Here is a 27,982-nt window from a genome sequence, read left to right as displayed (position 1 = left end):
GCCTTTAACTAGCCTCATATTATACCATTAAAACAGTCCTTCTTTATTGAGCTGATAGGAGGAGGTTGAAGAGTATCAAGTAGGGTAGACCAAGCAAAAGGAGGAGGCTCCACACTTGCAATCACCGTTACCCTCACTGTATAGCACTAATGATTTTCCAAATTTTAGTCTTTCTTTGATCACCTTCATGGCTTCTGCCTCTTTTGAGAACCACTTGCATTACTATTTGCCTCAAAGTCTTCCTCATATTTGTTCCATATTTAAAACTCAACTATGTTTTATAAAAATTATATGTCACTATTATGCATATAAGGGCAAAATTGTCTTCTAGCTTATGTAAATAAAAGATAGACTAAAAATACATATGATGACAAGGAAACGGTTATTAAATCTAAGTAGAGACTCCTGATTGTCAACATGTTGAGTTCCAGGCTGCTTCTCCCTTTGTTGCAAAAGGAGTTTAGCAGGTGTTTGGAAGTAAAGGCACACCAGCACCAAGGGCAGAGTGTCTCCTTGATTTGATCTAAAAGATTGAATAAGACAAGGAATGACTTTGTCAGCATGATATTTGGTGTTTTTCTTTTAAAACCAATCTCTTGTTTTGGAAAATACTAGGAATGTGGGGGGAGAAGGCAAAGAAATACAGTGTAAAGACTAAAGACCTTGAGATGTGAGAATTAGAGTTGAATCATGTCTCTGCCACTTAATATGTAGTGTGACCTTACAAACCATTTTCCTTTTCTGAGTGCGATTTAATCAGGAAACATTTAGGACCACCTCCACACCAGAGATTTAGTGATGATCACATTAGACAATGTATGTAATAGGTCCTCCCACACATAGCCTCACACATTGAAGATGTTACAAATTTAGTAAATGATTTACTTTTCCTGAAGTTATTTAAAAATTTTATGAGAAAATTCTTTTTCTATGTCCATCTACAAAATTTTAAGAGTGGTAAAGACTGGCTTTCCTAGTTCTATAGTGGATCATATCTTAACACTCTAGAGACACCACCTGGTTCACCACCCCCAAAATCACTTTTGTTTATTGAACAAAATATTTGCTAAGATCCTAATATGAACCAGACACAATGGTAAGAGCTGAGTCACAGAAGTGAATGATGGAACCTTTGTCAGCAAAAGGTCTATCAGCAGAGACAAATAAACAGAAAATTATGACAGTGTATTTAATCAATTCTAGTTTTCACATTTTTTTCTTATTTTTATGTTTCTGTGAAATATGTCTTATATTTGATGGTATCTTGTACATGATGAAAATGGTTAAGTGCTGTTTTGGAAAGAAGTCCAGGGTGCTCTGGGGAGGGCAGGGGAGAGTAGACCTCAGAGAAAGCTCCCCAAAGAACAAGATGCTTGGTGACCTGGAAGGACTGAGGAATGGACCAAGGAAGGAGGAAAGTGTCGAGGAAGGGAGTGTCACGTGCAAAGACAACCTCACGGAAGTGACGACATACGGGTCCAGAACATTCTGGGTAGCCGTGGCACAGGGGGAGAATAAGGTGGGGATGGACCATGAGGCTAAAGGTTAGTTAGAGTTCAGGTCATGGAAAGCCAGATTAAGTGGTCTGGCCTTGATCTGAACAAAAATAAGAAATCCTTTAAGCAAGGCTCTGACATGATTGGATTTGCAATATCGATGGATATCTCCGGGTCACTAGAGTGGAAGAAAGTGAGCCATGACATTGAAGAGCAGAATGAGGAAGGGACTTATTGGAAATTGAGTTCAAACCCACCTGTCTGGAGTGAAGTAATCAAGGGACAGGAGGCCAGGTCAGTGCTGTCCTGAGTAGTGGAGCAGGAGCCAGCATGCTCTGGGCATGAATCTGTGGCACTGGGTGGTCGGGCTAGTTGCCTGAACTCACCCTAAGTCAACAGAGCCTGTATTTCCATTACCATTTCCGGGCAAGCTTGTGCTCCTGGCATCATCCCCATGTGCCCTAGGGGCAAATTTAGCTGAGTTTTGAATGTGTGAATGCCCCATTATAGCTGAGTGTCTGAAAATCTCTCTCTTCACAAACATTCACTGAACAAGCAGAATCTGTCCTCAATAGGAAACAACTGTGCCGCTGGAGTTGGCACGAGGAAGTTGGAAAGAAAGCAAGTAATGGCTCTGCTGCCTACCAAGCTGCTGCTTCCAGCTTCCTGTTGAAGCCCCTTTAGTTCTCTCTGCTCCACAAACCAGAGGGAAAATGCTGGGTATTCGCATTCACCACTCCAATTGTTTCAAATTAAAGTACCCCAGGAGCTGAATTACCTCAGCTAATGTTTCTCATTATTGTGCCATGCTGCAATCTAAGAGGTTTCGAATAAGATTTCCTAAAGACAGGCATTGTTTCTTCATCTGTTCAAAATCAAGCACTTGCAAAGTTGCAATCGTGTTCACCACAGAAAGTGTTGCTTTGTTTGGTTTCATAAAAGTGGTGGGGTAGAAAGAGCTTATTGATAACACAATAGAAAACAAAAAGGTCTAGAAAAGAATAGCTTCCAGCACCTTTCTAAGAAAATTTTCTTGAAGCCGTTTATATTTTTAGGGCCTGACAGGAAACCTTTGCTGAGCCACATGTGGAACAGGTGACTGTGCTGCCTGGGCCTGGCTTGCTCATGGGAGCCCAACAGACCTGGGATTACATCATGGTTCTGTCACTTACTATCTGTTGCATCTTAGACACATCACTTAAGTTCCTCAGAACTCAGTTTCTCTACCCTCACAGAATAAGTGTTGAAGAAAATATAATGTACTGTTATAAGTTGCATCATGAAATATGTCTCTAAAGGATAAAAAATGTTTGAGAAAAATTTGAAAAAAGCAGTCCCTCTTTGGTTCTTAATTTCAATAATTAAGTCAAAAAATATCACTGAAACCTATTATATGTGACAGGTAGGTTTGTTGGGGTGTGTGTGTGTGTGTGTTGGGGTCAGGGACAGTAATGATATTGATAAGGGTGTGTTCTGGAAGAAGGAATAGGATATGCAGAATTTCTGCAAATAGAAGGTCTGTACAAGTTTGAGGATTTGAAAGGTCTGTGTGGTAGCAACACTGAAAAATAATGTAGAAAAATTCTACTTTAAGGATAAGATGGGACCAGGAACACTGGTCATTTAGTGACTTATAAACTCAGTGTATTTGTCTGAGTCCCTGGAAGGAACAGACAGGACACTCAGGTTAGGATAATTAGGGAAATGTGAGAAAAATGCATTAAGGGACTGTTTATAAATGTGTCGGCAGGATGCAGTGAAGTCAGTAGGGATAGTGCAGTACTCTGATACTAGTAACACTGGCGTCTGGTTACCAAGCCTAAAGCAAAGGGACAAGGGGAGGGAACAGTGACCTCATAGAGACCCAGGGACAGAGATTAGGTGAAGAGGGGCCTTGACAGGAGGCCTTGTGAAAAGGCTGCAGATAGTTCAAAATAACCTCCCAGGAAGGGAGCCCACCGAAGGAATGAATAATTTGACTTCACTCTCCTTCCTCCCTACATCTTCTTGGCGATGCCTTCCACCGGCTGAATCTTACTGCAGCCAAAGGCAGAAGAGCCCACTGATGCCATGATCCATGTGAATCAGCTCCCAGGGCACTGGGCAGGTTGGGCAAAAGGGACAGTGGGTCTGGAGTGGCAAAGGGAAAGGACATTCCTTGTAAAGGAATGTCTTTATTCTAATGGCAATGGGAAGCTGCCAGCTTTAAACTCTTTTGCCTTCTAGAGCCCATGCTTCTCATGCTGACATTTATGTCTCTAATTTGATTGCTTGGGAATAATAATAGTAACTTTTCATTAGACTATAGAAAGGACTAAATGCAACAGTGCATTGAAAGCATTTAGAGCAGTGTCTGGCAAATAATAGGCACAAAAAATTGCTTACTTTCCTGATTCATATTATTATGTCAAAGAATAAGGAACAAAAGTTTAGAGACTTCTCCAAAAATATCATAACTAGTCAATGTTGGAACTGAGAGCAGGGAGGGAAGGAGGGTCAGGAAGAGGAGGTAGAGAGAGAGAGAGAGAGAGAGAAAGAGAGAGATTTCAGTTCAACACAGCCGCTTTAATAATGGTAATCTACCCTTTCCCTGACTACTCTCCTAGATTGTGAATCCTCTAAGGCTAGGATTATGTTTTACTCATTTTACATCTCAAGAAGTCATTATGACACACAGTTTTTTGCTTAATAAATGTGTGATGAATGAGTATATAAAACACAGTGGCAGAAGGTATAGAAGTAATTAGTGGAGGACAAAGAAGAGCTTTCCTTGCAAGCTTTAAGTCATTCATTCTTGTCCTATATAAATAATTCGATAAATAACAAGATGTAACTTAGCTTCTTCAACAAAGTACTGAGACTCAGTAATACATTGTAAATAATTGACATATTATACGACTGCTCTGATGTCCATCCATTACTTTGGTTTGAATATTTGAGTCACCATTCCTTAACCACCCTCCCCATCCCATGTATATATTGGAAGCTAAGATGCTCTCTAACTTGTGGAAACTCATTAAAGCCAACATTTTCTACAGGATAGGGTTTTTGTTATTATTTGGTAGAGGAACAATGTATTATTTAATGTATGCTTTTAGTGGTCTCATTGGAGTTATATTTCATCTTGCACTGAAAGTATGTGCAAAGCTTGGGGCTTCTCTGGGGAAATTGAGGTTGAAAGTGCATAACTAAAGTTGTAATATTAATGTTTCACTTGCATGGAAGTAAGGTAGGATTCTTAAATGGTAACAGAGTAACTTAGTCATCTTAGGGTTGGAATGATCTTAGAATAAATACTGTTTGTAGTTTGATGCCTATAAAGCCATAAGGAAAAATAGACTAGGAGTCAGGAGATTTGGGCCATATCATTGACAGTTGGTTGAACAGGGTAAACATGCTATGAATAATAATATAAAGGGTGATGCAAAACCCAAAGTTATTATTTTTCTGTTTAGATATTTGACTGCTATACTTTGTTTTCCTATTTGATATCTTGGGTGCTTACTGAGGTTTGTTTCTAATACTTGATCAAGGTTTGTGGCTATGCTTGAGTCTAGAAAGGCCCCAGTGTAGAAAAAGGAATGCCTGCCTTCCATTCCCTTATAGATTTGGGTAGATCTTAGCAGATTTGTACTTAGTTAAAACAACAAACATTTACTAAGCATGTATTAAAGCCCAGGTGCTATTCTAGACAAGGGGTCTCTAAATGAATATTAACAAAAATGTCCTCTTTCCAGGGAAGTTCATCATTTATTACAGTGCATTGCAGTGATTGAGTAAGAGCTTTCTATAAGTAACCAGATGCTCTCTCTCTTTAAACCTGTTTTCATCATGTGTAAAATAAGGATAATAATTACATCCACCACTTAAGATTGCCATGAAGATCAAACAGGTTTGATAGTTATAAAAATTTTAACACAGCGTATGTTACATAATAAGTGCTCAACTAATGATGGCTATTTTTGTTATTGTTAGAAAAGACACAGGCGGAAACCTATCTCACTGTGGCATGGGCTACGTAGTGACAGACAGAGATGGTATGGTTATCTGGAGAATCTTTACCCATTTTATTTTACCTTCCGGGAGCACAGACATGTTTTGTTGTACACCCAAAAATTAGAATGTCCCAGACATGAACATGATGTTCCATGGAAGGAAGAAAAGTAATCTTCTCCAGGGGGAAGTATGCGTGTTCTCATTGGTCCCTGTGGGCATGTACAGCTTAGCTCTGGCACTCTTTGATGAAAGGACATTTTAGGAGACCGATTCATTTTGATATCTAAATGGCTGAAATGCTACAGGAGAAAAACAACTTCAAATTATCTTTAGAAATCCCCTAAATTTTTGATACTTCATGAAGAAATTAAGAAAATAGCGTTTCTTTGCTTCCTGTTGAAAGCAGAATGTTTTCCAAAGACCATGTAGAAACAAGATTGGCACTGTGAAATTTTAAGATTTATGAATCTTATGGGCTATAATTAACTTATCAAGGATTTTTTTTAGATTTCAAATAGGTAGATTTTTTTGTGCAAAGAACATGGATTTTAGTTTTCATCTCTTTCAATCATGATTCCTAATTCGACATACACTTAAAGGTTTTGTTTTGTAGTTTCAGTTAACTAGTGATAGAATGGCATAGACAATACATTTTGGAAAAACTTAGGTGGGAAAGTCAGAGTGGGTTTCAGGAGGCTGTGGAAGTCTTTCTAAAGGATGTAGGCCATGAGCTGGGTTTTAAGGGCACACTAGAACAGTGGCGGGTAGGGGTGGGTGGGGAGGTTTTACAGAGTGGTAAGAGCAGTGTTAGGCATGCATGGAGGGGAAGTGGTCAGCAAGCATGCTGGCTGCAACATATGATGTCAACATCCCTTTTGGGGGGAGCATTGTGTTCATTCATAGTAAAATTGGAGGAAAATTATTGTGATGGACATGTTCTGGGGAAAAGTGATGGAAATCTAGAGCATTTCTTATGGTTCACAGGTATGACCATGTAGCATTATAAATCTGGGCAGTTTCACAAATCCTTATGATCTCTTCTGTGAGATACAGATACAGTTTGATCATCACCTAGATGGTAGTGAATTTGCCTCAGCGGCTTGCAAGTGCAAGTACAGTAATTTCAAGAAGCCTTTAAATAAACTTGTGGAAAGAGCTTCATGCTCATCAGAATTAGTCTGGACTCGTGTTTCCTGTGATGCATATTGCGTTCATCTGTAGTACAGCTGCATCCAGAACTCTGTGGGAATGCTGACTGCTTGTTCCTCCCCAGGACTAGTAAAGGTAAAAAACTGCAAATGAGACTATAAGTTCCACTATCTCTGAAGGGAACAAAGAGCCTAAATATAGGCCAAGGGACTGACAATTTTAGACCCCAGTTTCTGATTTTTCTTAAGAATTTGATTTTTTTAAAGGGATATTTGGGAGAATTATTTTCCCAAAGGTATTATAGTGTGGGGAACCTGTGGCCTCAAGACCACAAGTGGCCCTCCAGATCCCCAAGTGTGGCCCCTCAACTCAGTCCACACTTTACAGAACAAATCCCTTTATTAAAAGGATTTATTGTATAAAAATTGAATTCAGTCAAAAGGCCACATTCAAGGATCCAGAAGACCACCTGTGGCCTTGAGGCTGCAGGTTCCCCAACCCCTAACAGGATGGCATTTTTTTTTCATGAAAGAAAAAAATAAACTATACAATTCTCAATACAGTGGAAGCTACTTATTTGGAATTAGAATTTATCTAGGAAGTGTTCAGAGCTGCTAATCCTCCTTGAATTCTTCTACAATCGAATCCTTCTCTCCTGATCAGTAGAATGGAGAAAGATTGTACATGAATCTTTGCAAGCTGCCTCAAATCCATTTTGGAACAAGGATGAGTAAACATAAATATACAAATCAGTAATGCTAAGGATGTACTGTGATTTCACTTTTATTTCAACTGGTATTTACTGAGTGCCAACTATGTTTTCCTGCTTTGAGTAGGCAGTATTAGGAATTGAGGATGTAGCGGAAAAGAGACACAATTCCTGCCTGAATTTGCTCACAGTTTTATTTTAAGTAAAAAGAAGAATCAAATCTGTGCTTTTAAAACCTGGTTGTATATCAGAATAACCCATGTTGTTTGCTAAAAATACAAAATTAAACTATCTAGGGTTCGGTCTGAGAATTTCTATTTTTATCAAGAGCCCCAGATCATTCTGATGCACAGCCACATTTAGGAAACACTGAATTAGATGCATGCTAGAATCCCTTCCAGCTTTTGAATTCTATGACTTTCTATCATTATAAAACTTTCTCACAAAAATAGTGAGAAAAAAAGAAGTGTATGTTTCTGCCAGCAGAGCATTACTCTGAGACGAAACACTAGAGCAAAAAAGGATGAGAGTTGGTAAGTAGGATAGTTTGGCCTGAAAGGTCATGAGCAGTTTGGTCCAGCACCAGCCCACATTTTTAGTGGCTTAGGTCAGATGTATTAAATAGATTTCCTAGGATTCTTCATAGGAAATAGCACGAATTGTGTTGGAGGGCTAATGAAGAGGAGACCAGGAAGGTTTAAACAAGGGCGTAGTGTTTTTCACATAGTGAACTGTCAGTGAGTGTTTGTTTAAAAGATATTATTATTTGGATGATTGCTGGGGAAGGTGGGCGCTTAGGCTGAGGACTGAGATAGGAAAGTACACACATTTGATCAGCAGTAAGAAAGGAGATTGAACAGGCCCTAATGAGGACTATCCAAAGGAGGTTTCAAACAAGACAAATGCAGTGGGTGGGTGATTTTTATCCCTCCTTCTCGATTTTTTGAAATAGTATAAGTAGGATTGGTGTTAGTTCTTCTTTGGTAGAATTCAGCAGTGAAACCATCGGGTCCTGGGCTTTTCTTTGATAGGATACTTTTTATTACTGCTTCTATCTCATTACCTATTATGGGTTTATTCAGGTTTTGGATTTCTTCCTGGTTCAAGCATGGTAGGTTGTATATGCTTAGGAATTTACCCATTTCTTCTACGTGGTTTTCCAATTTATTGGCATATAGTTGGTCATAGTAGGGTCTAATGATCCTCATTATTTCTGCAGTATCAGTTGTAATGTCTCCTTTTTCATCTCTGATTTTATTTATTTTGGTCTTCTCTCTTTTTTCCTTAGTTAGTCCAGACTTTTTGTTTTGTTTTGGTTTGTTTGTTTTATTTTTTTTATTTTAGCATATTACAGGGGTACAAATGTTTAGGTTACATATATTGCCTTTGCCCCACCCAAGTCAGAGCTTCAAGTGTGTCCATCCCCCAGTGTGCAATGCACCCATTAGGTGTATATATGTCCATCTTGATTCTTAAAACTCTCTATGAGATATGTTCTACTCTCTAGTTTTACCAAATCCTAAGTTAAAAACAAATACACAGTTGCTAATGAGGGATAGCAATGAGGAAGCATTTTGAGATATGGGTTCAAATCCTAGTTCTACCACTTTACCACCCATGTGATTTAAAGTACATTCTTTAACTTTTCTGAAACTTATTCTCTTCAGGTGCACATTTGGTAATAATAGAACTTTAATATAGGATCATTGGGAAGATTCCATGAGAGAATACATGTAAACATTTGGCACCATGCTGTGACACTAGGCATACTCAATAACAGTTAGCTGTAACAGTGAATATTTTCATCATGGAAAGAGCAATAAACTTTTCTTCTTTCTATGAATTCAATCTTTCTTGGTGGGAGTACAGAGTTGGGAAGGGTCTATGGAGGAGGTAGCGTCTGGTCTTTGCAGCCACCTCAGCAACATTGGGGAATCTGAACATAAGAATGCACTGCTTCATATTTTCTTGATTCAATTAACTGATGAATATAGAACTGTTGAAAAATGGGACCTCTCTTCTTAATTCAGGCAAGCATGTTTAGTAAATATTTAGTGACTCCAAAAACACAGTCTAAAATTATTATTTGTAGCATTGTCTTTCATCATAAGTGGCATTAATCACACATGCTTAGACTGTTAATATAAATATCAGTAATTATTCCAAGCAAGAATAAACGTCTCTAGATTCATACTGTTGCAAATGCACATCCATAGCTTGATCTTTTGCCGCTTAAGTTAGTCTCCATCCAGTCATTGACAGTTTGTTGAAAATTAGTGGAAAACATCCAATTTATGAACTCCCAGTAATGAAGTTTTTATGTTTCCAAGGTGAATATAGATAGGAATATCCTCTTGTACCAAGTTCATCAAATATGTGAAAAGAAATTGACAAAGGAAAAGACAGCTTTTGTTCTCCACAATATACTGGATGAGAATTTGAAAGACTGCTCATTTTTATGAAGACACACCTCATTACTTCTTAATTTCTTCTCAGAAAAACAGACTGGGAATGTAAGGTGGGACTAAATGACTAAGTGATATCTAATTATCACAAACTGAACACATGGCCCGTCACTGGGTATTTGGTCAATTCACATTTCTAAATTAATTAGCAAAGCAGTGAGAAGGGAACATTAAATAACTGAATATTCTCTTGATCCACATTTAGTCAAGATTACATGACCTGGCTGAGAAACACTAACAATTAACACCTGTGCATTTAGCCTGCAACCATATTTGGCTTTATGTTTGTGACTTTGTCTGGTTTTGGCCGTTTTTCGGGGGGGGGGGGGGAGGGAGGAGCAATACCAGAATTATATTGTTAAACTGGCCCTGTAAAATTGTGGAAAATAGAGTTGGTATCACTGCAGAGATGCCCTGATGATCTGATGTGCCATCTGCCTCCAACGATTTGTGGCTTCTTGGGGAATCTGCTCAGCTTTTTGACACTACTCCATCCCCCTCCAAGGACCTTGCTGTGACTATCTTTTGGGCACATCTCTAAATGTTAAGCAGAGGGAAAACCCAGAAGTGACAAGAATTACTTCGTGGTAGCGTTTATATTTTTCAGAGACCATAATATGCAGAACTCTCAGTGCAGCTGCTTCTGCTCCCTGAAGCTCTCAGATTTGTCCAGGAGGCACTGGCACAATCAATCTCTCTGCACTAAGACAAGGGAGATCCCTGGGCAAGAAGCCAGAAATATCCCATTGTTTACTGTATAACAAAATAGTGTTTGGGTTTTCTAGCAATTCATGACTATGATGTGATTTATTTTTTAAATTAATAGACTTTTTAAGAGTAGTTTTATATTTATAAAAAAAAAAAAAACCTGATCAGAAAGTACAGAGTTGCCATATACCACCCTATCCCCAGTCTCCCCTAATATTAACATCTTGCATTAGTATGGTACAGCTGTGACAATTGATGAACCAATTGATACATCACTTTTTGTGTTAACATTCTATGACTTTTAACAAATGTATAATGATATATATCCACCATTATAGCTTCGTAAAAAATAGTGTCACAGCCCTAAAATCCCCTGTGCTCTACCCATTCATCCTCCCTCCCACACCTCCTTAAAACTCCTGGCAATCACTAACATTTGTACTGTCTCCATAGTTTTGCCTTTTTCGGAAGGACAATAGTTGGGATTTGCAGATTGGCTTTTTTCTCTTAGCAATAAGCTTTCAAGGTTTCTCCATGCTTTTTCATAGTTTTGACAGCTCATTTCTTTTTATCGCTGAATACTATTCTATTATATAAATGTACCAGAGTTTATTTATCCTGAAGGACATATTGGCTGCTTCCAAGTTTTGGTAATTATGAATAAATTTGTTATAAACATTCGTATGCAGGTTTTTGTGTTGATGTAAGTTTTTAACTCATTTGGATAAATACTAAGGGGTACAAGTGCTTAATTTTATGGTAAGAGTATGTTTAGTTATGTAAGAAACTGCCAACCTGTGTTACAAAGTGTCTGTGCATTCCTCATTCCCATGAGTGAATGAGAGTTCCTGTTGCTCCATGCGTTTTTCTTTCTCCTCTGTCCAATTGAATGGTTGTAACTGTTGAAGAGGTCCTTAAGCTACATGAGTTCTACAAAAGATGTGGGAAACATCTGAACATGCAAGCAACTAGGTAACCAACAACATCTCACTGGAGAACAACCCTCACCCCTATCTTTGAGGTTTAGAACTGCAGTGTCCCCCTTTGTGTGGTCACTCCATGGCTCTTCACCACGCCTATCATGACCCTCACCCTAGCTGGCATCGGGACACTCTATCTAACTTCATGCTGGCTCTTCCAGCATCCATTCATACTCTTTGTTCACTAGGCAGCCAGAATGAGGTTTTAAAAATGCAAATCCCAACCCTCTTAGGAGACAGTTCAAATTCTTAATATAATCTATGAAGGCTTGTATGTGCTGGTAACTACCTGCCCCAGCTGCATCACCTGCCACTTCTCCCTTATACATGAGGCTCTAGTAATGTTGAACTGCTTGCTACTCCCCACAGGCACCGTGCTATTTTATAACCCTGTGGCTTTGCTCAGTCTTCTTCTACTGCTTGAAAGATCTGCTCTTATTGCCTGACAAACCACCTCTCATTCTTCTTGATACAGCTCATATGTCACCTCTTCCAGGAAGCCTTCCTTGAACTCCAGCCCAGGTCAAGTGTATCTCTGTGTTGCCACATTACTCTGTGTAGTCCTACGTCATGATGCAAATGTTCAACAAATATATAATGAAAGAAATTGAATATCACTTACCAAGTGACGGCAACATTATTGGACCATTTCTGTTTATTGTCATGTCTCCCTCTAGAGACTGGGAGTGGCATCAGTGATGGAACTGTTTGTCTTGTTAACTGCGACATCCCCAGTGCCTAACAGTGTGCCTGGCATGGAGTAGCCCCTGGACCTGTGTTTATGAAAATTAACTGAATGATCGATTAAGCTGGATCAGATTTGCTCAATAGCAGTTTACTGAAACAATCACAGCATCCTTTTTGTTCATTCTAGATAACCTAATAATTTATTAAAAATATAAATTTGCTGTCTTTCCAAACAGCTGTCAGAATTCATTTCTTCTGGACTATAAAAAGAGTGATTGTGTCCAAGCTGCAGTCTAAGCTGACCTAGGACCACTGAATTGATGCTCTTATCATTAGAGTTGCCTTGCAAAGTAAGATTTGACCAGGGTCTCTTGGATTACATTCTAATTCCTCCCTCAATGATTAAGACAAGAGTTATCAATACATTTACGCTCTGAAACATCCCTACCTACCACCAAATTTGACCACTGTCTCCTCTGAGGCCCACTGCACACCGTACATATCTTGATCGTAACCCTTATCAAACTGTAATGAAAAAATCAATGAATCTATGTACAATAGAAATACGTTGTAGCATTATTAATAGATTTTATAAATACATAAAAACCAAAAATCCACAATGTTTGAAAAATAAAATGAAATCTCTAACATTGTTTCCAAAAAAAGAACTGACATTTACTGAATGTCTATCATGTGCCAAACACTGTACTGGGCACTTTGTCAATATTATCTTGTTTCGTCTTCACAGCAACTTGACAAAATAAATACAATCACCTCATTTTTCATATGAGGAAACTTGAATTCAGAGAACAAGGTTAGAAATTTAAGAAATGTCAGATACTATCGCTCCTTTTCCTGCTATTCAGAGACCATTATTTAAAGAGGAAAATACTCAGAATGGGAGAGAATATGTGAAGGAAGAAGAAGGGATCTCTGATTAAGGGCCAGTGGAGTGAAAAGTAATCCTTTCCATGCAAAAGTTTACTGGCTCAGAACCCAAGGTCTTTTTCCATCCCCCTGGCTGCCCCCTGTTTACCACTCTGTCTAAGTAGAAAGAACTCACTCTTCCCTGGAGGGGCCTGTCCTAGCTGTAGTTTTCTAGGACTGATGGCATAAGCAGATGCTTTAAATTAAAGTCTTTGCCAAAAGAGACTTTCAAAATTGTGATTGCTTCAGTGCATTTCTGTTTCTGTTTTTCTGAATTTCCCTAGCACTTTTATTATAGCGCAATTTTTGATCTTTGCAAGTGGATTTCATAAAGACGGCTCAATAAATATATTTACCAGTAATATAATAGAACAGTAGATAAAAAATGTTGATTTTCATAGAATTGAGCAATACCTTGTAGTATAGTGTGTAGTTTCTCTGGGAGTTTATACATTGTTCTCCTCACTAGATTATAAGATCATTGAAAGTAGAAATCACATTTAGCTTAGCTGTGTATCCCAAACATCTAGGATAATAGCTTTAATGTAATAGCTGTCAATTGATGAGTTAGTTGTTGAATAATTTAAATATATATATCATTCTGTCATCTGTGAAGGTTCTGGAAAGCCTGAAAAAATATATATACTTTGAGATGAGGTATAATTTTTCCATTTTATACATATGTAATCTGAGACTCAGGGAAATAAAATACTTTCCTCAGACCATGCGTTGTGAGGGATGAGACTCAGATTCCTTAACTGTGAATCATCTCATTCTGCAATTTAAGCATTTTGAAGGCTAAGGGTTGTCTGATATGGCATACCTTCAGAAACCAGCATATTTCTGACAATGCGGTTTTCTGTTTTCAGAAATTGCAAGCTGCCATTTATGCTATGGTAATTTTAGACACATTAGCAAGTGAAAATTGAAAAGCTGGAAATAGCAAAGTTTTGTGGTTATATATTAAGATTTCTGGGAGTTGACCCACAGGACTACAGATGTTTTCTCTGCTAGTCTCTGTTACATAATAGCAGAGAAACTTCTCAGGAACCCGAACAGATTTTATTCTTGCAACTGTTACGGTTCTGGGGGAGCTCACAGGAATGACTAAGCTTTAGAAAAGGCAATTAGATTCTGTGATAATAAAATGCTGTCATGAAATAAAAGTAGGAAAAAATTGTGCCTAGGACAAATTCCAATCTTATGTTAGAGGTTTCCGGCACATCCGAAATCAGCAATTGCCTGATGCCTGCTTGTTCTGCATTTTTAAGACCATGAACAATATTTTTACCAGAGTATAGCATGAGGACCACTGGAAAAGTAGAAAATTATTTTTAGTATTAATATTTACTGATGAACATTTTTATTTCAACAGTCACGTATTTTTATGGTTACCTTATATTTATTAAATTACTTTTTTTCCTACTTAGAGAGGAACTCCTACAATTCAATAGCAAAATATCAAAAAGCTCAAATAAAAATATGCTAATAGACATTTCTCCAAAGAAGGCATACAAATGGCCAATAGCTATATAAAAAGATGCTTAATGTTACAAATTATCAGAGAAATACAAATCAAAACTACAATGACATGTCACCTCACACTTGTTAAGATGACTATTATCAAAAAACCAAAAGATAACAAGTGTTCACAAGTTGGAACTTTTATTAGGAATATAAAATGATGCAGGAACTATGGAAAACAGTATGGAGGTTCCTCAAAAAGTGAAAAATAGAACTGTCTTACAATCCAGCAATCCCACTTCTGAGTATATATCCAAAAGCATTGAAATCAGGATCTTGAAGTGATATCTGCACTCCCAGGTTCATTGCAGCATTATTCACAATAGCCAAGGTATGGAATAAACCTAAGTGCCTATCAATGGATGAATGAATAAAGAAAATGTGGTGTGTGTGTATATACACACACACAATGGAATACTATTCAGCCTTGAAAAATAAGGAAATACTATAATTTGCAACAACATGGATGAACCTGGAGGATATCATGCTAAGTGAAATATGTTAGTCACAGGACAAATAATGCATGATTACACTTATATGAGATATCTATAATACTCAAACTCATAGAAACAGAAAATGCAGTGGTTGCATGAGTATAAATTTTCAGTTATGCTAGATGAATAAGTTCAAAAGATCTGTACATCATAGTGTTAAGTTAACAATACAATATCGTGCACTTCAAATTTGTTAAGAAGGTAGACCTCATATTAAATGTTCTTACCACACACACACAAGAAGACACAGGAAAGTTTGGAAAGTCTTGGATATGTCTACTACTTTGATTGTGGTAATGGTATGATGGGTGTTTGTATTACTCTAAACTCAGCAAATTGTATACATTAAATATTTGCAGTTTTTTTGCCTATCAGTTATACCTCAATAAAGCTATTTAAGAATGTAAAATAAATTTTCCTTCTAATATAAACTTATTTCAGTATAGAAGTGATTTTATTCAGAAACAACAAAGAAGCTAATAGTAGGGGTAGTACATGAATATGAAAAATTATTTCTGATATATGAATGACTGACATTTAGGAAACACTATGTTTCAATATAAGTTGATCCAAATATTCTATTTTAAAATTTTCTGTGCAAATTAAAAGACTCCCTCAGTGACACTTCCTTAACATATTGAGAATATCTTTCCTATAGAATGTTTTGATAAATTTTTTTGTCTGTCACAGATGCTAATAACTTAAAAGTTCTATGTATTATTTTTCTTCAAGACATAATACCTGGCACAGTAGGTGCTAAATAAAGGCAACTGATTATGCACTTATTAAGAGTTTGTTGCTGACAATAAGTATAAAAACTTGAAAATGGATTCCAGAGATGGAATTGACAATATTTGGTAACCAGATGGTTGTGCTGGGTGACCAGAGACAAACATCACAGATGGATTCTGGGTTTTCTAAATTAATATGTAATTAGATAATACTATATTAGAATAAATACATTTTATAATATACTCATAAACGGGTCTCATCTTCTTGAGATTCCACATTTGATGTGTACATTCAAAATAAACCTATTTTAAGCTATCACTGACTGCTTTTATAACACTGTGTTATTCATTCTTAATGAAATCATCTTATTATATAACTCTAAGAAATATATTAAAGTTAGTTTTATTTTTTAAAATGTTGATATTCACCACATTCTCACTCTTGTCTCATGGGCTTTTCTTTCATTTGCCCAAAGATAACTGTTACTTTAACAGCAAAATGAAATCTCTCAGCTTCCCTGGCACTCTGTGGTCAGTAAACTTTGTCTAAAAATGTAGCTTTGCCAGCATTGATTTTGCTAGAAAATGAAATAAAACAAGTTCTCAGGATACACATTTTCTGTGCCCATTACCCTGTTGTTTGATTTCACATTGGTGAAACTTCCCATTTGTTCCTGTGGGTATTGTCTCTGCCAGCTTTCTGTCCACATAGTAATCTGCAATAACCTGTCCTGGGGTAAGCTTAGTTCCCAGACCCTGAGCCAAGGACAACCTGGAAGTAGGTTGGGGAGCTCCTTCCCCTTGACTGGTAAAAAAGGGCTGAAATGGACCTGCTGCCTCCACACCTGATATCCAGGGCATGTGTGCAGTGCCTGGGTGTACCTGAGAACATTGACCACGGCTGCACACTTGCGTGGACACCCCCCTATATGTTCTGTCTTCTCACTAGTTTATAACTGGAAAATAATTCATTACCCTTTCATTTTATTCTCATATCTGCAAAGTCATGATGCCCAGATGTCAAGACTGTTCAGGAGACATTGACCAGGGTGATACTGTGCTCCACACTACTGATGCACGACATGGCCGTCCAGACAAAGGCACTTTCCACAGTCATGAGGGAGTGTACTTGTGAAACTGTTTGATAATCAGATTCAAAAGACACAATTATCAATTATTTTTATGTCTAGAGTGACCAGATGGCCTAGTTTCCCTGTGATATTCCCCTTTATGATTGTTCTCTCGGAGTAACAACACTCCTGAGCACTCTTAAAGTTGTACCGAATTAGAAAATCAATTGTAGTCACCCTATTTATGTTCTTAGAAAAACCCGTTCACTTCTTTTAGCCTTAATGAAAAGGATTGAACACTATGATTTCTAAAGACCCTTCCAGTTTTAACATTCTACAAAAAGTAAGGCCAACCTCAAGTACATAAGAAAACAATGATGTCAAAAAGAAAAAAAAAAAAACTTTTCTGAAATCAGCCCTTTCCAAGTGTGAATATGAAATTTATTTTTGGATACACAGACTGACTTTTGCAGGATCTTTGTGTTTTATCAATGTGCAAATTCATCTTGTGCTTATCCAACCCTTTCACATGTGAAAAAAAGATAAGTTCTGATGGTCTTAGAGTCTTAGAGGCTTATTTTCTCCTAATTTTAGTCTGCTTCCAAGTGGCTTGATGCAGAGGTCTGAGGCAGCTCAAAAATAAGACAAGTTGATACTAGCAGCTAAATTTTGGAGGCCCCTTTCTAAAAACGCTGTTTTCTCAACTAAGAAACATCTTTTATTACACAGTGGAGTTGACGTTCTCTGCCTTTTTTTCCAACTTTGCTACAGACATGGGGGTAGTCTCCTGTTTTGTGAGTGTTCTCCATGGTACCTCCAGCCGGTCCACTCAGGCACATTGCCCTGCTGGGTGGGGATGGGTGGTGGGACTGCATAATTTGCTGATTCTCTGTTATTAATCCCCTTACATGGCAACAGTATAATACATCATGACAAGATTAAAGTGCCCCTTTTATGTTATTAGTAGCCATTTCACCAGGAACAATAAACTGTTTATCATCAATATACTAAGAATGAAGCAGCTCAGTCTGACAAGGAGAGTACTAGAAAACACCTGGCCCCTGTCCTATACAGCCTTGTCACATAGCCTCCAAGTCTGTCCTATCATCTAGAAAATAAAGGCAGTGGATAGATCAGATTAAATTCTGGACCAATAAAGTATCTAAATAAATTGATTATGGAATCTAGGATTAAGGAAAAGAAGGCCATTAGAGGAAGACAAAGAATTTGAATCACAGATATTGTGCCTATAGATGAACCTGCAATTTAAAGCTCTCGTTGTGCACAGATTTCCTGTCTGCAGTGAAGATGGTAAATTCTCATCATGTGCGGCTTCTTATATCCAGATACAGATTTCACTGTTGCTGGCTCCTTCCAACAGTGCGCTGTCATTAGGGTGCACATCTGGGGCTCAGCCTTTTCACAGGCAGAGTGAAGAGTTGAATAGACCCTACACATCTGGCCTCCACACCTGTGTTTAAGTCAGGAGCAGTGTCTTTCCCTGGGAGGCTTGGCGCCTTACATTCAATAGGTATTCAACAAACACCTAGATGTCAATGAAAATTAATGACATTTAAGGGCATGTAACATGTATTAAACATCTTTTATGTGCTACATTTTTTCACATTTTTTCTTGATTCCCAAATAAGAAAATCGAACCTCAGAGGATTCATGATATTTGTAAGTAGTGGAACAAGAATGGCTGGTTTTTTAACATCAAGTATCTGGCAGGCCAGCAACAGGGCAGTCTCGTGAGAGCCTTGTACAGAGCATCTTGTGGTATTTTTTCCCCAAATTTTTGGAAAATAAAAAGTGAGGAAAGGAGCCTGTCATGATTTTGGTCAGACTCATCCTGGTCACAGGTTCACATCATGTCTCTAATCTTCATCCAGCTATACTACAAGATACATGATCCTTGTAAACAGATTTTAAAAGACTAAATGAAATTCAGCTTAAAAATAACTTTTGAAATGTCATCACATTATGTTTGGGAACTTTACAAATGAGAGCAGTAGTTATGCAATCCCATGTTTAATTACCATGTTCACAAACCTTTAAAATAAGTATAACTGTATTTATAAGTGAGCTACCCCCAAGCTACTCTAGGGTTTTGATTCACGGAGAATACCTAGGGTTGGCTTTTTACCAAGAAGTATTTTCATTGGAAACCTTTGTGTTTTTCTCATAACAATAACAATACAGACCAGAATTTTTCAACTGGTGTTGCATGAATAGGATCCCCATGGTCTCAGTTTTCCTAGCATGGCTGATTTAAGCCTGTTGTTCTGGTATAATTATTAATAGCACTTTCAGAAATGAAAGTGGTTAACCTATCCAAGGTGTGCTCTTCCCAAGTAATAAAAGAAACTTGGACACATATCACTCTAGAAGTTGATGCTTTTAAATACTTATTTTTTCTAATTTAGAAAAACTATTTATATGAACAAAGGTATTTGTTCTAGCATTGTTTGTAATAATTAGTAAAAACAACCTAAACGTCCAGTGCGTAGTAGAATGATTAAGGTAAATATATTTAGCCACGTGCTGTGAGATAGTGCTGTCACTGAAAGCAGTAAAGAGGAAAACTATAAAACCCTCAGAAAAAAATGTTACAGTAATAAAAAGAGAGACATAAAATTTATGATTACAATAATTTTGAAAGATGCATATGAAAATCAATAAATGAAGACAGTTAGGAAGTTTTATCTAGTGAAAAGAGGTTTTTTTAAATGTAGTTATTCAGAGAGCATTTTTAAAGCACCAGATTTTGAGTCTTACTAACTCACTTGAAATCATAGGAATTTTTTGAAATGTTTCTGTATTTTATATTGTTATCATTTTATTATTATCCGTACTTTAGCATAATTATAAAAATCTCTTCTGATTATAACACATGGCAGGATAGATTAAAAGAAAGATTTATTGTATAATGCAAAGCTGGTAGCCTAACAATTATATTTCAATGTTTGTGCAATAAATGAACATTAATAAATGTTATGGACAAATCAATGGTCAGAACCGGTAAAATGCTGTCTTCAGGTTCTTGAATTGCACCTGAAATGCTGTTTCCTAAATTTGCTTTATAATAAAATATTTATGCACATCTGAGCCTTTAGTTAAAACTGTCCTATCTATTGTTTGGAACAGCTGGGTAGCAAATATATTAAGAGGACAATTTTCAATTCCACCATCTGCCTCTGCAAATGTGAAGATCTCTGACTTCACAGTTTTTAACTGGTTCATTTAAACATGAACAACTATTTCATAGTTAAGAAAGCAAAGCACATACCTACAGACTACTTTTCCTTCTCTTAATATCAAATGTGTAAATAATATGAAGTAATCAATGGATCATGCCTTGATTCTTGCTTCCATATCACCCAACACAGTCACGCTTACCTTTCTGCTTACTAATCTTGACATTACCTTGTCAAAAATCTTTCCATGGCTTTTCATGGATGAAATCATGGCATTTTTTCATTGCATCCAAGACACTCCTTAATGAATCTCAATACCCCTGGTCCAACTAATCTCCTACAAATACCCTGTGCTCCATACTGAACCTCTCTCTCTAAAATTAACTGCTCTTGACTCTTTGGTCATGCCTTTCTTCCCCCTCAAGACTTCCCTTCTCCCCATCTTTACATGTTCTAGTCCCAAATGTCATTCAATGTGCAGCTAAAATGCTGCCTTGTTCATGAAGTGTATTTTATACTTTCCATTGGAAGGTATTGCTCTATTTCCCAAATTTCCACAGAATTAAAATGAACTATTTCTTAGCAAAGAACACTTTTTACATTGTCATTTTATATCTGATAAGCTCTTGGAGTGTAAGCCCTATGTTTGTTTTCTGTATCCTTCGTAGAACTAGAACTACTACCTAGTTCATTAGCATATGGTAAATAATTTCAGGCTTACAAAAATCTAATAGTACAAAGGATCCTCTTGAATCCTTCACTCAGATTCCCCAAATCTTAACATGTTACATAAACAAGTACAATTTTTCAATACCAGGAAATTGACTTCAATTCCAAACTATTAACTATACTTCCTTTCTTTTTTTTTGTTCTTATTTTATTCTCTTTTCATTTTTTTTTATTTCAGCATATTATGGGGGTACAAATGTTTAGGTTACATATATTGACTTGGCCCCACACGAGTCAGAGCTTCAAGTGTGTCCATCCCCCAGATAGTGCGCACCACACCCATTAGGTGTGAATATACCCATCCCCTCCTCCCTGGTCCCATCTGCCCGACACCCAAAGAATGTTACTACTATATGTGCACCTGTTGATCAGTTAATATCAATTTGATAGTAAGTACATTTGGTGCTTTTTTTTTTCATTTCAGCATATTATGGGGGTACAAAAGTTTAGGTTATGTATATTGCCCTTGCCTGCCCCGCCCCCCCTGAGTCAGAGCTTCAAGTGTGTCCATCCCCTAGATGGTGAGCATCACATTCATTATGTATGTATACACCCATCCCCTCACCCCCCACATCTGCCTGACACCCGATCAATGTTATTCCTAAATGTGCTCTTAGGTGATGATCAGTGAAACCAATTTGATGGTGACTACATGTGGTGCTTCTTTTTCCATTCTTGGGATACTTCACTTAGTAGAATGGGTTCCAGTTCTATCAGGAACATACAAGTGGTGCTATATCACCATTATTCTACCTGAATGTTTATAGCAGCACAATTCACAATTGCAAAGATGTGGAAACAACCCAAGTGCCCATCAATACATGAGTGGATTAATAAAATATGGTATATGTATACCATGAAGTACTACTCAGCTATAAGAAATAATGGTGCTTGTTTTTTTCATTCTTGTGATACTTCAGTTAGTAGAATGGGCTCCAGTTCTATCCAGGATAACACAAGAGGTGCTAGATCACCATTGTGTCACCAGTAACTGACAGAGTTCAGATTAGTACCTCAGCAATCTGGCTCCAGAGTCCATGCTCTTAACCAAAATAATACATTTCATCTTATAAGACTTTGTGAGAATCGGGAATAGTTTTTCTCTCTCTTGTCATTAACATATCTATAACCAAGATCAGTAAGAGTACAAAGCATGATCAAATCTCAGCATCATGGGACAAGGAGGTGGCATAGGAAGCTGGGATTAAGAAGAATCTGTTTCTAAGAGTAAAGGACTTTTCATGCTGGAGGAAGACAATCTAGCTACAAAAGCAGGTCCTTGTAGGGATGGTATAGCAACCTGAGAAATATAAGAGGGCAGTTTCATCATATTCCAAATAGGATTTATTGGTAGTATCTTCCTGCCATGCTGTCTTAAGAATTCTCATTTTTGTAACTGACTGAGGTTGTATACCATGGGTGCAGCCTAGAAGAATGGCTACACCTGAGGCAGTTAACTAGTGATAGCTAGAGGCAGACCAAGAGTTGGGAAACTACAACCACAGCCTAAGATGAGTTTAGTGGTAAGTAATTAAATGATATTTATGATGAAAAGAATCAATATCAATGTGGTTTGTCAGGACTAGGTTAGATCACTGTTCTAGAATACCAGGAAGATAATCAGGCAGACTACAGAATAGATAATTGAAGCAAAAATTCAGTTTTGCAACTGGAATACCACATGTACTCACCATCAAATTGGTATTAATTGATCAAGACTTATTTGAACATATAGTAATAACATTCATGGGGTGTTGGGCAGGTGGGAGGGCGGTGGAGGGGATGGGTATAGTCACACCTAATGGGTGTGGTGTGCACCGTCTGGGGGATGGACACTCTTGAAGCTCTGACTCAGATGGGACAAAGGCAATATATGTAACCTAAACATTTGTACCCCCATAATATGCTGAAATTAAAAAAAAGAATGGAAAAACAAACACCACATGTACTCACCATTAAATTGGAACTAATCAATCAACACTTATGTGCACATATAGAAATAACATTCATCGGAAATTTAGCTGGTGGGGAGGGGAGGGGCTGGGTAAATTCAAACTTAACAGGTACAATGCACATTATCTGGGGAATGGGCACACTTAAATAACTTTGGATTTTTTTTTTTTAAAGTAAAAGCCCCAATGTCAACTTGTTTTCTTGTTGTTAGGCTCTTCTAGTGGACTGCAGAAATGCAATGTTTAGTTAACTGACAACAGTGTTATAATATTACTACAAGTATTAAGCCTCCTTCATTTGGAAAAAAAAAAACATAGTAGGGGAGAAAGAAATGTTGCAACTTGAAAACCACACAACCTAAAAGGCACCTGCTTCTGGCAGTTGTAGCAAACCAGTAACCTCACTGCCAGGGCTAGGCCTACAGTGATTACACTTCACACTAAACTTCTTTTAGTGGGGTTGAGACTGCTGGTATTCTTATTGCCTCTGCCAGAAAATGCCTCAAGAATCCTAAGAACTGCAAATACCTGAGCCTATAGATAGGGCTTATTCATTCATTTATCTTACAGTCATGCATTCACTCCTTTTCAAATGCATACAATGTACCATGCATATATATAAAGGATAGACCATGATCAAGACATGATCTACACCCTCAAATAATTTATGTTCTAATGATGTAGTTCTCCAGTAATAAGCACAGAGTGTACATAGAAAGGAAAACAGACTCAAACTTGCGGTGGTGTGGGTGTGTGGCAGGGTTAAGAGAAGGTTTTGTGGAGGAAACAGATCCAGCTGTGAGGATAATGGAGGCAGAGAAATTGAGATGAGTACCAACAGGAACACATACCTGTTATAAATGCAAACACATTTAAAACAATATAAAGTGGCTCAGCAAACAAGACGACTTTCTCAGTAAAAGAACATCATCAAAACCACCCTCACTGCCATTTCTGATTAGCATATTCAGGTATGGTGAAGGGGAAGGAAGGTTAGGCTGTGCCACAGATTATTTATAGACTTAAATAGCTGCAAAAGCATGATGTTGAATACCGTTTGTGTAACCCCTTCCCTAATAATAGGGATTAGAGCCGCAGAAGATCTAGGCGGTCATGGAGTTCGATATCTGATCATTTCTAATTCCAGAAAGGTGTAATGGTAATTATTTATATTTGCATAATACTTTGGAAAGCAATTTCACAATCATTACCTTGTTTGATCCTCACAACAATTTTCTGAGATAAGGAGGGATATTATTAAAATCTTATTTCCCAAAAAAGGAAACTTAAAGATCTAGAGAAGTTAAGTTAATGATTAGAGAAAACAAAACTAGGAAATAGAGCCAAATCCGGAATCCAGATTTCTAACTTCTCATCAGTGTTCTCTCCGAGATACCAACTCCTCCAATTTGCCAGTTAATCAAGGGGCAGCTCATACTTTGCAAGGGGGAGTCTGATATTCTCTGTAGTTACTCCCTGTGTATCTGTTATTCCTTTCTATGAAGACGCTATGAGGAGAAGGAGTGTTAATGTTATATAGAGAAAGTCATTCAAAGTATGACTCCCCTGGAACACCTATCCTAGCTTCTCCTGGGGAGTTCGTAGAAAAGCCATATTCTTGTCTGAACCACAGGCTTTCTAATTGAGAATCTGTGGGTGTGAAAAATGCATTTTTAACAAGCCCATCTGGGAATTTTGATGCACACTGAAATTTCAGAACTGCTTCTACAGAGTTTTAGTGGGCTCTGCCCTCCCCCTAGTTAGAGCAGATGAAGCAAAAGAAAAGGTGAGGAGGAAACTCTAGTCAGCTTCCTGTCATGCAGAAGCAGCATCAAGGACTAGCATTGCAAGGGCTGTGGCCACAGCCCCCAGACTCTATCAACACTTGAAAAGACACACATAATAACAGGGAGCTCCCTGTAAAAATATACCTTCAAGGAACATCCCTAGGCTTTCCTTTCAAGGAAACCATTTCTCATTTAACCCTATTTTATAGAAACTCCATATCTGCCCTGGCATGGGCTGACATCAGAGCCAACGGTTTTAAGGCTAAAGGGTGGAAGACCATCTCACCTTTCCCAGAGGAACTCAATAGGCAAGTGCATGTTAAAGCTCTGAAAATATCCACTCAAGCTGCCACCACTTGGCACAGAACTGGATGCACACTAGACCTCATGTTATGCTTAGGTTTTATTAGCACAAGATTTTAGTGGGCAGATGATATTTTCATAACCTGAATATGTTGAGATTTTATCCCCATCTCAGTTTCCAAACATCTGGGACATCCACACTTTATTTTCTATGCCAAATAGTTTGCCTCTCCAGTGTTAAATATGTTCAGGATGATTGGAAATGACAGAGCCTGGGTCTTTCCCAGAATGACCTGCAGTGGTGACCTCCTCGTAGAGGGCATTGTGTGTGTTATTTTGTGGGTTCCCACAGGCTTAGTGGGTTTGCAGGATTCAATGCCAGTGAAAGAGAGATGATTATAAAACCTTAGGATAGGCCTTGGGCCATTTTACCAGGGTGCAAATTATCTGTGAACCAAACAGCTTGTCTGGAAGAGATTTGAGGCAAATAAAATCACATTTCATTATATCAGAAACCTAACAACAATTTTCCACAATTAATCACTAACCAAAAATGGCAGATTGTAGCCCCAGAAGCAGCAGATACTTCTAATTAGTTCTAGATGATTGACCACACACACAGATTTGGCTATACATGCTAGAAGGAATTGCAGTTAATTGCCAATGGTAATGAAGCTTATATTGACTAGTTAGGCAAACATCAAAGGCAAAACTCAAAGCTGTTTCAAGAATATATTGAAGTGATACTGAAGGTTGCCGAACAAGGCAGCTGCTTACAGATTTGTCAAATGAATATTGATATAAGAAGCATGCTAGTAAAATCCCCTTCTATATCATAATTAAAAAGGCAGATCAAACATGCATCTCCCATTTCCTAAGGTCTGAATTTATAAATCTGGGACCATAGTTAGATAAATAACTTTGCATCTTCTCCTGGTGGAAAGCCAAATGAGAGCAATTTGATTTACATTAAATATTTGCAAGTGAATATTATTAATGAAAGGCCAGAGGGAAAAAATTGCAGGGCAAGAAAAAATGATACTGAAGCCTAATAGCAATGCATTACAAACAGACAGAAAGACATTAACAGCCAGACATTCTGTGCAGCAAACCATTATTTATGACAAGGTCACCTTTGCTACAAGTAGATATTCAGCAATCACTGAGTTATAGGCTGGGAGAGACTTTAGAAATCACAAAATCCATCCCCTTTGTCTTACAGCATTTGCAACTGAAGCCCAGCAGTAAGGAATGAAAGAGAAGGGAAGAAACTAACAATTATTAAGCACCTATGGTATAAAACTACACATTTCTATGCTTTTCATACATCCCACTCATTTAAGCCATACATAAACCTTGAACGGCAGATGTCAACAGCCAGGTCGTGCATAAGGAAACTAAGGATTCAACAGAAGAGATTTAGAGCTTTTCCTACTGCACCATGTTACCTTTCTGGCAAGGAAACATAGCTAGTTTATTTGGTGAACCAGCACTGCTCTGGGACCAGACTACAGGCTCAGGAGTTTATCCTTGACCCAGGAATCAACCCATAACAATTCTATCAGAAGCACTTTCTAGAATCTCAAAAATAATATCTGAGAAATATTTAAAAAGTGAAAACATTTGGCAAACATTGAGTTTAAGGGTAACATAAATCCTATCTACTCCAGAATATACATCTGTATACTTATGTAGAAATAAGAGAGTCTATTAGAGTATCTTGATTAATAATTACGACTGACATTGATTAAAGATCAATTTTGTGCCTAGCTCTATACTAGACAGTTTAATTTTATTAATACCTGGTAGTATAGTTATTATTGTATCTTACAGATTAAAAAATTGACATACCTTAGAATGGTTAAGTGGCTTCCACAAGGCTGCATAGTCAAGAAGGAGCAAAGCAAGATTTTAAGCCCAGGTTTACAGGCACCCAGGGCCCCTGCTTTTGCTTCTCTGCCACTCAGCTATTCTGATATTCCTTAACTCTCTACTGAGCTTCCATAGCATTCTCAGTCTAAACAGGTCAGGTGGGCCTTGTAGCATATCTTCTAACTTCTGTCTTGTATCTTTTTCCTATCTTCTAACTTCTAACTTCTGTGGTTCTTCTCTGTGCCACTCATATGTTTCCATAAAGATAAAAACTTAAGTACCTCTCTATGTCCTCCCAACACCCAGTATGGTACCTCACATATTTCTGACGGAGCAAATGCCAACAGCTCTATCTGTGACAAGGGGCTGCTATTGGTAGACTCTGGAGATAGGATCCCCAGCAGCCAATCCCCAACTCAGCTTTTTTATTCAATCACTTTATACCCATGCTGAGAAACTCCTGAGGCATTCAAGAAGTAGGCATTCCTAAAAGGCCCCATTTACCACCTGAGTGACCTTGGCCACATTAATTATCTCTGTGTCAATGTTCCCTTATCTATAAAGTGAATATAAAGCCACATATCTAAAATACACATGTGAAAATTAGAACAAATAATGCTTTGTTGAGTACCTGGCATATAGTAAGCATTCAATAAATGTTGGCCATTATGTCTCTCTTCGTTGCACCCTTTGCCAATAATCTTTGTGTAATCCTTGGATTGATAATGCTTCAATTCCCTCTGTTCCTCCTTGACCTCTTTAAAATGGCCCAACAAATACCTTAACTCAGGTGTCACCTCTTTAGGGGCAGCCATACCCGTTATTCTTACTCCTTCAACCATGGGTGGGCTGCTCACATCTACTTTTGTGCTGCATCTGAACTATCTATAGACATCCACAACAACTTCCATGACATTGTAGAACACTGTAAGTTACCTTTCTTTCTTTTTAATTTGGCTTTTTCCTACTACTGGGCAATAATGCACCTGACAACAGGGATGGTGTCTAAGGTATCTTTGTTCAGTGTGCTTCTAGCACAGTAAGTGTCAAATTGTTACTGAATTAATCTCCACATATCACATATACATGGACTCTCCCTATATTAGAAACTACAGTAGAAAATTTCTTTCTTTGAGTCAGAAATGGGATTCAATTTGGATTTCTTGAATTTGAAGACAAAAAACTAAATTTAAGCCAACGTCTTTT

General features: G+C 37.7%; 1 protein-coding gene and 1 long non-coding RNA gene across 9 annotated transcripts in view; one reads left to right on the top strand and one right to left on the bottom strand.

The window, feature by feature from the left end:
• The window catches only part of LOC123642240, a 192,582-nt gene extending 180,572 nt beyond the window's left edge, over window positions 1-12,010 (top strand). Inside the window, exon 4 of the long non-coding RNA XR_006736408.1 lies at window positions 11,979-12,010. This is a non-coding gene — a long non-coding RNA (uncharacterized LOC123642240). The remainder of the gene's footprint in view (window positions 1-11,978) is intronic.
• Window positions 1-27,982, bottom strand: part of GRM5 (glutamate metabotropic receptor 5) — a 472,602-nt gene that overhangs the window by 184,591 nt on the left and 260,029 nt on the right. The gene's annotated exons all lie outside the window — the stretch shown is intronic.

The sequence above is a fragment of the Lemur catta genome, chromosome 7 (genome assembly GCF_020740605.2).
Source record: "Lemur catta isolate mLemCat1 chromosome 7, mLemCat1.pri, whole genome shotgun sequence".
Lineage (NCBI taxonomy): Eukaryota > Metazoa > Chordata > Mammalia > Primates > Lemuridae > Lemur > Lemur catta.
The sequence above is the reverse complement of the archived record's forward strand: the minus strand, read 5'-3'. Positions and strand labels throughout refer to the sequence as shown.